This window comes from Megalops cyprinoides, chromosome 13 (assembly GCF_013368585.1).
Source record: "Megalops cyprinoides isolate fMegCyp1 chromosome 13, fMegCyp1.pri, whole genome shotgun sequence".
NCBI classification, from domain to species: Eukaryota; Metazoa; Chordata; class Actinopteri; order Elopiformes; family Megalopidae; genus Megalops; species Megalops cyprinoides.
Window position 1 is genome coordinate 2,912,198 of NC_050595.1, and position 10,604 is coordinate 2,922,801.

A 10,604-nucleotide genomic window follows, 5' to 3' on the forward strand; every position below is an offset into this window, starting at 1 on the left:
AGGTTAGTAACTCTTTAAAAAAATAAGGTAGAGGCAATATTGCCCATGACATGGGAAGTTGTAAGATCATTCCATATAAAAATGAAATATTTTGTAATATATTGATAAATGTCCCCAGAAAATATTGTGAAACATATATGAAATATATTAATGCAAAGCCTAAATACACTTAAATATACCAAATTAGCAATAATTTACACATTTTCAATATATTGATTAATCTTGTAATGTATTCTCTGAAATCTACAATTTTTTTTTGTATGGGATGGTCAAATGTCTGTGCTAAGAGGACTGCCTATAGACAGAGATGAGGTCGAAAGATGGGGAAGGACCATTGGATTTGATCATTTTCTTCTAGCAATGCCAGATGGAGGGAGTCCAATCACAACAAGCTTTGTGTGGATAAAATCTGAATCTCATTACAGCAGTTAAAGAAGGGAAACATGGCCAAACGTTACCACTTCCTGCCCTGTAATGTATAGCTTTTATGTGGTTTAAAATCAAAAGAACAGTACAGGGAACAAGTATTACACATCTTTTAAGAAAGGATTGCGGTGTCCTCATGAACAATAAACCACAGGGCTTTGATAATTCAAGCTGAATCAGAAATTGATTTGTTTCGCTTTTCTACCTGTCCAAACATGAACATGGCCCTTTGTCAACCCCTCATGGGCCATGTAGCCATGTATAGCTTCTAAAGAGTTCAGCGTGTGCCAAAAATGCTAAGCGAATGGTTCCGTAGTGTGAGCAGTTTTGGTTGGACAGGGAAAAGAGAGATGTACGCTTCCTGCTGGATTAGCATCAGAAGAGGAAGCCCTGCCAGATTAGAAAAGCAATCCCTGGTCCGGCAGTGAGTGTGAGCCACGAATCAATAGAGACAGCCTCACTCTGAGAACTGATCTCAGGTCAGCCTGCCACTTTCAAAGGAGGGAGGTGTTTTTCCAGGGCTTGACAGTTTTAACTCTTGGATGTATTGCCTGACCGGTGAGCAGTTTTATGGTGTAGGGTTCCTTGTTACACAGGCCTGAAAGTATTGATGTCTACATTATCTGTCCAGTGACCGGGCACCTGGGGATGCTGATTAGATAGCCAGCCTTGCTGAAGCGATGGTGCAGGGGCTGTCCAGTTCTCTAATGCATCCTCAGGTCTCTCTGATTAGTGTTAGCTACAACTGACAGACTGGAGCAAAGTGCTTGTGATGGGAGAGAGACAGAGGGAGAGAGCAGGACTCTTCAGTGAACAGCCAGTGGGTCGAGGGTATCAATTTATCTGGGCAAAACTCCAGTGTATAAACTATGATTCCAAATCCATAAGGGCTTATAAGACACTGGAGTGCATTCATTTATATATATATGTTACGTATAAGTACGTTCATTACTATATATAGATATATAGATATATAGATATATATTTGGTTTGTCTCTGATAATCATGTTTACATGCTTACCTTGTGGTTTTCCATAACATCTCTTCAGAAAGGCTCAGCAATGAGGGCTTAAAATCAGAATGTTCACTTCAGAATGCACTGAAGAAAGAAAATATTTTTGGTGCTCTGATCTATTGATAAAGAGGAGGGAGGATTTCAGTGGGGAATGGTGAATCCGACTGATGTACTCATTGCATTTTTAATGTTATTTTTCCATTTTTTGTTGCCCTGTTGGCTCTACCTCCCACAGGAGGACTTAAACAGAAAAGATTTTTACTCTTACTTCCTCCTTCTGCCTTCTTGAACTACACTGGTTTTCCTTTCAAATAAAATATGAATAAATGAGCAGTATTAAATACTTACTAACTTACTAATACTTATTTACTCATTTTTAGTGATATGTTTCTGTAACAAACACTCACAATCACACACTCACACGAGAATAGAGTCTTGGTACTGCATGGCGAATGACCAGATATCGATTAACATCTTGTCCAAATCTGACCTTTCTTTCTGAATTTTTTTTTTTCTTGCCTCAGAAAGTTGGTATTTATCATGAACAGATTCACTGTCATGCTGGGCTCAGGCAGTTAACTGCGGAGCGATTCTGGCATTAAAGCGTGCATTGATTTCGAATGCTTCAGCAGCATCAGAAGAGGATCATTTATGCAACAGGCATCTCGTGAGACGTCTGGTAAAAAGCCCCCTCTGTGAGACAGAGGAATCATGACCTGAGGGCTGCCACGTGGCGTTGTTACACAGACCATCCCCATCATGAAAGTTTTAAAAACCGTGTCTTTCACAGACAGCCGTTATCATTTCATTCACTGTTAACGTTTTGAAGAACTGGTATCATTATCATGGACACTAAACATGTTCATAGTGTTGTAATCATCACATACTTGTGTGAGTGTGCACATGGTGTTTCTCCAAGAGTGCAGCAATCAGACACACGAGTGCCTGTGTCCCGTTTGCAATTCAGCTGCATCAACAACATTCGTCTATGTAAATGTGAGGAATATAAGGCCCAACGTTCGCACTTGTAGTAAGGCAAATTTATGAGGGCATGGTTTGATTTGAATCGTGAATTATGGTACTGTCTATTTCCATCTTTGCGTACCTAATAAAACCCACCGAGTAAAGGCTGACTGAGACAATTTAGTGTGCACATCCCCACTCAGTAGAAAGACTTTGGAGGTGGTGGTAGGGGGGTGTGGGGGGGGGGTGTGAGGGGGAGTGTGGTCCCATAAAAGAATCCACAAAGGAGATTGTGGAGTTACAGTCTGAAATGGGAGAGCAGATGCCTGAGAAGAAACTCGTATGGAGCATTACTGTGTTATTTTTGTGTTTAGTTTTATCTCCCCACCTGCTGCCTGCATGTTTCCCAGCCCTGGCTGCAGCGCAGTGATGCATTGGCTACACTGACGCTGCTCCGTGCCGAGAAACTGTATCGGTTCCAGTCGGCATCAAAGGCACGGAGCTTTGTTTTACAGAGACAAATCTCTTACAGCCTGACATGTACGAATAAGCCAACAGTGCTTCTGGGCTGCAGTTCTGCATGTTTCGCTAACGCCGACCACATGTGTTCCGGTCGCTCTCTCGCGGGTGTTAACCGCAGCTGCAGGAAGGAACTCCTTATTTAAGACGGCTACACTCACAAGAATGTAAAATAATGACGAGTCACCCCTTGTTTTTTTTTTTTCTTTTTTTCTGGTCTGCGGACGATATTTTGCATGATGATAACTGACAAATCTGAGTGGTTCTCATGGTAACAATTTTTTTTTTCCAGTTATCCAGACTTATTCTGGATGTCCGTACGGATATTTCCTCTAGATGCTCAGGTGAGATACCTGGCTGAGGTGGTGGTAACTCAGCCCTGAGTTATGAGCATGGCTCCATACCTGCTACACCCTCAGCCACATCCTGGTCACCCTGTCTGAATGTGGGGGGATAGGAGAGTGGGGAGTGGGGAGGGAGTGTGTGCCGGGGGGGGGCAGTGTAAATTTAGAGAATGACCCACGGGCAGTAAATCACCCAATCACCTTAAAACAGCCTGCTTGAATCCCACGCCATATTTAGAACATGAGGTCAGCTTTACGGAACTAATGCGTTGGGGGGCTTCGCCTATTCGTCTTTGGCGGCGTGACAACGCAGGACGGGGAGATTTATGCACCCGGGTTTGCAGATGCAGGAAAGCAAGATCAAATGGCGGGAGCATGATAACAAATGAGAAGTCTCTCCTTTGGCCCATAAATTAGCGCTGAGTAGAAGGCTGTCATTATCCGAGTAACGTATGGAGACCAGATGGCTGAAGAGATGCAGGATAGTAAGGGCTGAATATCTGATTCCTTAAAAAAAATTTTTTTTTTTTGAATAGGAACCCGGATTAACATCACAGGGGAACAGTAAGGGGCAGGTGATGTCACCTTGATAACCCAACCCCCAGCACAGGTTTCTGGTTTCTGTGTCACAGTGGAGCTGTTGCCTGGCTGCTGATGGTTGATGAAGCAGATGTATTGTGGGAATTGGCTAGGTGAGGTAACCTTGGGGACCACAGGAAGGTTGGAAAGGGCTCAGTGATCGAAGAGTACATCAGAGGCCAAGGGTCAAGTGAAACTTTTAGCACATCCGGCGGGATTTACTGTGGTTACACATGAAAGCTGTGTGTGTGCCATAACAAAATAATATACCATGTAAGTTAGAGTGTAAATACAGGCATATATACATGCATGCATTCATGCATACACACATACATGCATGCATGCATACATACATATGTATCAGTCTTCTGGGTACTGAGGAGTTCAGATCGAAAAGGTTAAAAGATGGAAAACAACACCCGTGAGATTTTTTTTTGCTTTGGCTGACATGTTAAGACACTCAAGCATTTAATTAAACAAGTACGGCTCTGAATATTTTTCAGGCGAGCCAGAAAGATTTGCTCTGAATATGTAATGCATAACTTTCATTAAAGATTGATTGCAATACCATTCATGTTCAGGGATGCTGATCCAGTAATTAAAATGACACGAAATATGTATTCAAAGAAATTTGGTTGAATTAATTTTTTTTTCTGATGTTACGATGTTCTCAAAATTTAAGTTTAAGAAAAGGTGAGTTCTCTTTCTCTCCATTTCAACTCAATATGTTTGCATAAAAAATAAATGATACCCCATATGTGCTCTTCAAAGAGATGAGCTTTTTCACATTTTCACAACAATGAATATGAGACGCATGGTTTTCTGCTGAAACAAATGTATGTCAGTTAAACTTTAAAATCAAGCTTTCATTAAAAATAATCTTCAAATGACTTTAGATCAGCATTTATCAAAAGCAGAATAAACACAAATCAATTATCTCTGGCTTTTTATTTTGGTACGTAATTATGCAGTCTCTCTGAGATGGAGACAAGGCCTGTAATGAGCTCTCAAAGGACAGTTGGTTTATTTGATAGTTTGTTATTTTTAACTTTTGCTCTTGTTTAGTTTAAGTCCTCTCTGTAAACAGTAAGTTTAAAAGTCTTAACTCAGTATTCCTTTAATCACAAACTTGCCTCATTCAGCCATCATAGAGTATCATATTTCATATTCAGCAGCGCTAACTTTCTCTTGTGGGTTTACAATAGGACAGTGAAGGCATATCCTGCAAATGGTTTTGTATTTTCTATGTATGTTCTACTAGTATGACTACTACCACTTAATAATAACAATAAGAACAATGATCACAATCATAATCATAATCATAGCCATAATAATAATCACAAATAATCACAATAATAATGGCTTGCATTTTTATAGCATCTTTCAGGGATCCCCGCGTGTTACAGGGAAGAGGTGGGTGACTTGCCTCAGACACCACCATCCACCTGATGCTCGGCAGCCATTTTGTGCCAGACGGTTCTCCGTGCATCAGCTGAGGTGGAGAGGGAGGGAATCATTTAGCCAGTTAATTTGGGGGATTATTAGATGGCCGGTCAGACAGAGCTGGAGAGCTAATTTGGTCAGGTCATCAAGGAACCCCCTACCTTTTGTAATAAGTGCCATGGGATCTTTAATGACCATGGTGAGTCAGAACCACTGTCTCACATCTCATCCGATGAATAAACCATTTTCAAACAGTTACTGCTATTAAACATCAAAGCATAGGCAGTACAAACTGAAAGCTCTCCATTGTTGGTGACTGAAAAAAGATTTTAGGTAGATATATGCTCATATGTATACTACTCATTATATAAATACTCGATGCATCATTATATAATATATCTATAATCAATTAGTATTAGTATTAATACTAATTGATTAGTATTATATATAATATATATATAAGTATTATAATGTATATAGATGGATATATAGATGGATACATAGATATGTAAAATCAATAAGTGTGAGTGTGCTGTTGTGCATAGAAATGGAATCTGAGTACATTAGTCTAGAGTTACATAAGGCCCTGATTCATATACCCAAGTGTCAGTCTTTATGTAACCTACACAATACTTTCATCGTTACCAAACTTACAATGTTGTATAATAACTAAAGGGAAATGTCACACACTCAGATTAAATGTTAAAATCTTAGGGCACAAGACCCCTCTGGTGGGCTGCATGAGGCCCTTTGCCTGTTATAAATAATTGATTCTGTTTCTTGTATATCTTGAACAGATTACAGGATGGTGACAGATGTTTATCCCTTCTCCCTGGAACCTTCAGTCATCTGAGATAGTTTATGCAAACGGTGAGACGTTAAGTCTGCTGAAATAAAAAAACAACGAAACCAAACTGGAGCATTTTGAACATTTAAGGAACAGCATGTACTGAATGGGCAATCTGTTCACTTTTGATTCCCATCACATTTTTTCTTTTGAAAATAACTCAAGCGGCGTTCCTAGTTGTGTGTATGCTCCTCTCTGATCCACACCCCTAAAACACTGGTTCCCTGAAGTTAAAAAGTATTTCTCAGAAGGATCTATGTGCTAAAGATATGCAGCTTGGGTCTCGGTGTGAGACGGCAAAGCAAAAGATTCATTAAATGATTAGAGTGACTGATGATATTTATTTAAAGTGACCACCCTATCATAATGGTCAACTTGTAGAGATGACAGAGTAATTAAAAGAGAATGAATTGAGTAATTTCTGCACATGTCCACATCCATATATCACACGCATGCACACGTTTTTTTATAAGATCTACACGATCCAGAGGTCTGTTTTTATTTTTCATACACAGATACTGACTCATGCAAACTGTAGCTTCTTTTGGAACTGAGCACCACAAGAAACAAAATGAGTAAAAAAGAGGACTTTTTAATCTTTCATGCTGTAATTGAGTGCCGAGCCCATGACCACTAGGTGAAATAGAATCTATAGCTTCCAGTCTTCTGCACTTAATAATAACATATATTACATTCCATGGCATGTGCAGTTATGACCTGTGTCTGTGATAAGATTCAGCTGTTCCTACTGTATGCCTTTCATGTTTTTACAATGTGAAATATCATCCCGATGTTTGGCCATGGCGTTTGTATCATTGCCCGGCTCTTCTTGTTATTGACATGAGGAAAAAGCACGGATGGAGGTGTCATGCTTCTTTGGCACTGAAGCAGAAAGGATGATCAGAAACTCCAAAGCAAGCCAAAGAGTCAACTTTGTTTTTTTTTTTTTTTTGTAAGATTAGCTGGAACAAAAGGTTATTGCTTAATTGCTTCACCGAAATGGATGCTAAGAAAGCCCATTGCAAATCCTCCTCTTGTTAGCAGCAGTCTGTGAGTTTCACCTGTTCCTTTAAAATGGATTATGTTTGTGAGGAATACTGAACAATGCGTTTTCTCAAAATGTCTTTTGAGACATTTGAGTCCAGCTAACATGGTCCGATATTAGATTTACAGTACAATGAAGATGTGCCACTCAGCTGTTAAACAAGCTAATTAGGAACAATTAGAATCAGGCCCTGATGCGGAAAATAAACACCTTTCTGATTGTGAGAGGGATATCTTTATGCTAGCTGAGCTGGGGGGAGGAGCTGGACTCCCAAGCAAAAAATATGTCTAAAAAACAAGACATTTTATTATGAAATGTTTATATATTCAACACTTAAAGTTTAAAACCTTGTGCCTCATAACAGAGTTGATAGTGCATCTCTTCCTTTCCTGATGCATATTCATGAATAAAATAAAGAGGAATAAATAAAGATGGAGTCACTTCAGATGATATCTGAAATTATTATTTTATAAAGCAAAAGGCCCCCGTCTTCTCCTCCTTTTCCGTCCTTGTCTTCCTCCTCTTAATCTTTTTGCGTGACCAGGTAGCCCCTTGGAGCTGAATGTGTCTCTTTCGAGAGCGGCCAGCTAATCACGGCTAATCAGAATCTAATTCCGCTGATTGACAGAGGTGAGAGGGTTAGTGCTGTATGAGGAGCTCTTCCCTGCTTTCCTGGGCCCTGCTTCATTTGCACCAAGCTGTGTCTCAAGTGTTTACCATGTGACACCGTTCAAAGGACTATCTCCCCTGGATCTTGAGTGTCTCTGCCGTTTTTTTCTGTGTTTATTAAAAGGCTCTCAAGAAAGGGGAGGGTGTGTGTGTGTGTGTGTGTGTGTGTGTGTGTGTGTGTGCCTGTGCCTGTGCCTGTGCCTGTGCCTGCGTGTGCGTGTGGTTTCATTTTCCCTCTGTCCCCCTCTTTAAATGCTGGACTCCTTTCTCGTCTAACAAGCCTCATCTGGTTCAGCTTTTATGATGAGAATGATAAGGAGTGTTTAATCTTGCAGTCTTGATAAGCGACATTTCGTGAAGCTCTTTGATAACCCAACCCTGCTTTACTGCCTTTGAATCCGTGAACCAGGCTTTGACATCATTTATTTGATCATTCTAGTATTTATTTATTTTGATGAGCCCCTATATGCAGCGCATACAGGACACAGTACAAGATGATTAAGAACAGCGACAACAACAACAAAAAAATTCTCAGATGTAGGCACTTCATGTGGAATGGTAACGTCCGTATAAAACTTCCATGTTTTAGTTCATTTGTCTGCATTTCACTAGTCTGAGGATGAAAAATCTGTCATATGAGTGGTGAGGTCTACCAGCAGTGAGTTAATAAACACATGCACTAAGGCCTCTTGGACTGCAGCACTTTCAGCTTCTTTGAAAGCTCTCCAGCTGGCCTGTTCCAAACCACAGAACTTCCCTCCGAATCTCTAAATCTCAGCAGTACTCTGAGACTTAATGAGCCTAACATGCGAGAACAGCAACATGTTGCCGGGATGCTTTAAAACGGGCCATGCTCAATAAGATGGAGTCTACCAACTCCCTGTTGGGTGGGGTGGGGGGGGGGGGTATTGTGTGTCCCCCAGAATTCAGAGGTGGATTCCACCATGCAAATAGCCCCACCCCCAAAGGTTCATGTCCATTATGAAATTGAAGTGATGCCTATTATCCGGAGAAATGGCTGAATTCAGACCAAAGATGAACTTTTTTTTTCACTGTAGTCTCCAGCCAGGCTTAGTTCACCTGAGGAGCTGCTTTTCAGACCTCTGCAATCTGTTTGACAGTCGATGAGCTGGCTTGGACGTGGCACCGCATTCTTTGTCCTTAAATTAAACTGTGGGAAACACAGCAAATGGCTTCACATGTAGTAACTGGAATCAGAAGCCGGAGAAGTCTCCGGGAAACGTCCTGGTTAACGGGAATAACCTGCCGATTTTCTTTACCCGGTAATCTAGCAAGAACCAGCCAGTCAAAGTCAAATCTAGCCAGCAATGATTTTGTGGTGTGGCTCTGTTTCCTGTGGCTATGAAGACAAAAGAAAAACATTGCACTCATGTATGGGTAGGAGGTACTCTATGCCAGTAATGAGTCAACATTACTTGGAGTGGGGAGGTCATATATTTTGAAGACATGACGTCTTTGTCATTCTGGGAAAAAAGAAAAAAAAATGTTGTGCTAACATGTGTACCAGGAATGCGAAAGGGCTGAGAGTGTTGGGTAAATGAGAGGCAAATTAAATCCAGATGCTACCGTATCCTGGCTCTGATGTCAGGACATCCCAGAAACGCCGCTGAATCACTGCTCAGCCCTGGCTTTTCCAGGTAACTCTGTGGTCGTGCTAAATAAACGTCCGTGTTATCGCCCTCCATTCATACGTCTTTGTGATGAAGTGGTGGTGATGTTTATCGGTTACCACGCAGTTGTGCTACCCCTACATTTCCCTGAAATAGAACTCTCTTTCTGTGTATTCACACACACACTAATTTTGGTAATTGCAAGTTCACATTTCACTGTAACCATGTTTATTTATTATCTATCATTACTATTTTTAAAGACCTTTCACTATATTATTACTGTATCATCAGTCCTTTATCCTCAGCTTGTATGCAAATGTGAAGTCATTTGGAGTCAGGTCAGAGGAGTAAACATTTTAAGACACGAGGATAGTATTTCCAGAAGCAGCTCAGGGTAGAACAGAATGACTAATACATGCTTGCTGAAATGTATTAAAAATTTTCAGAGATTTCCACTCCCGGGAACTTCCAGTAGTAACCCACTCATTGTAATATTTTCCTTATGCTATCCAGTACAAACAGTAATAACCTATTTACTGTAAAGAAATGGTGTTGGAACTGCTGTGAAACTGTTGGAAATGCTGTGAATTTGGTCATTTTTTTCATTCGTATCGTTGCCAGGCCCACCAGCATGAGATTCCACAATGCCACCTTTGTGAATTTGCACAATCTTCTGTAGATATGGTAGAAAACTTCCCTCTACATAATAATCTGTTCAGTTTTTTTTTTTTTTTTTTTTAATTCATTTTCATATCTGTCATGTCATGTCAGACTGAATCTGAAACTGCAATGCCCTCCCTCTGTGGCTCTTGATGCGCTCATCGAAAATGGCCGAGAGTGATCTTTCCTGAACCTGGCCTGCATGCAGGAAGAATGAGAGGCTGATCAGAACCAGTACCACATACTGAGCAGGATGGACACTTGGGCACTGTTCAGCTCTGTAATGTGCGGCCTGGTTGTGGTTCTGAGGTTGCATAATGACTGCATATGCTTTTCATATAATACACATATTAGGTAGTATTATAACTCTGGACAGCTGGTAGTTTTACAACATTAGAAAATGAGGTTTGATTTAGAGGGAAAATTCCCAGGGGGGGGAGGAAAGTTTTCTGGGAAGGATGTC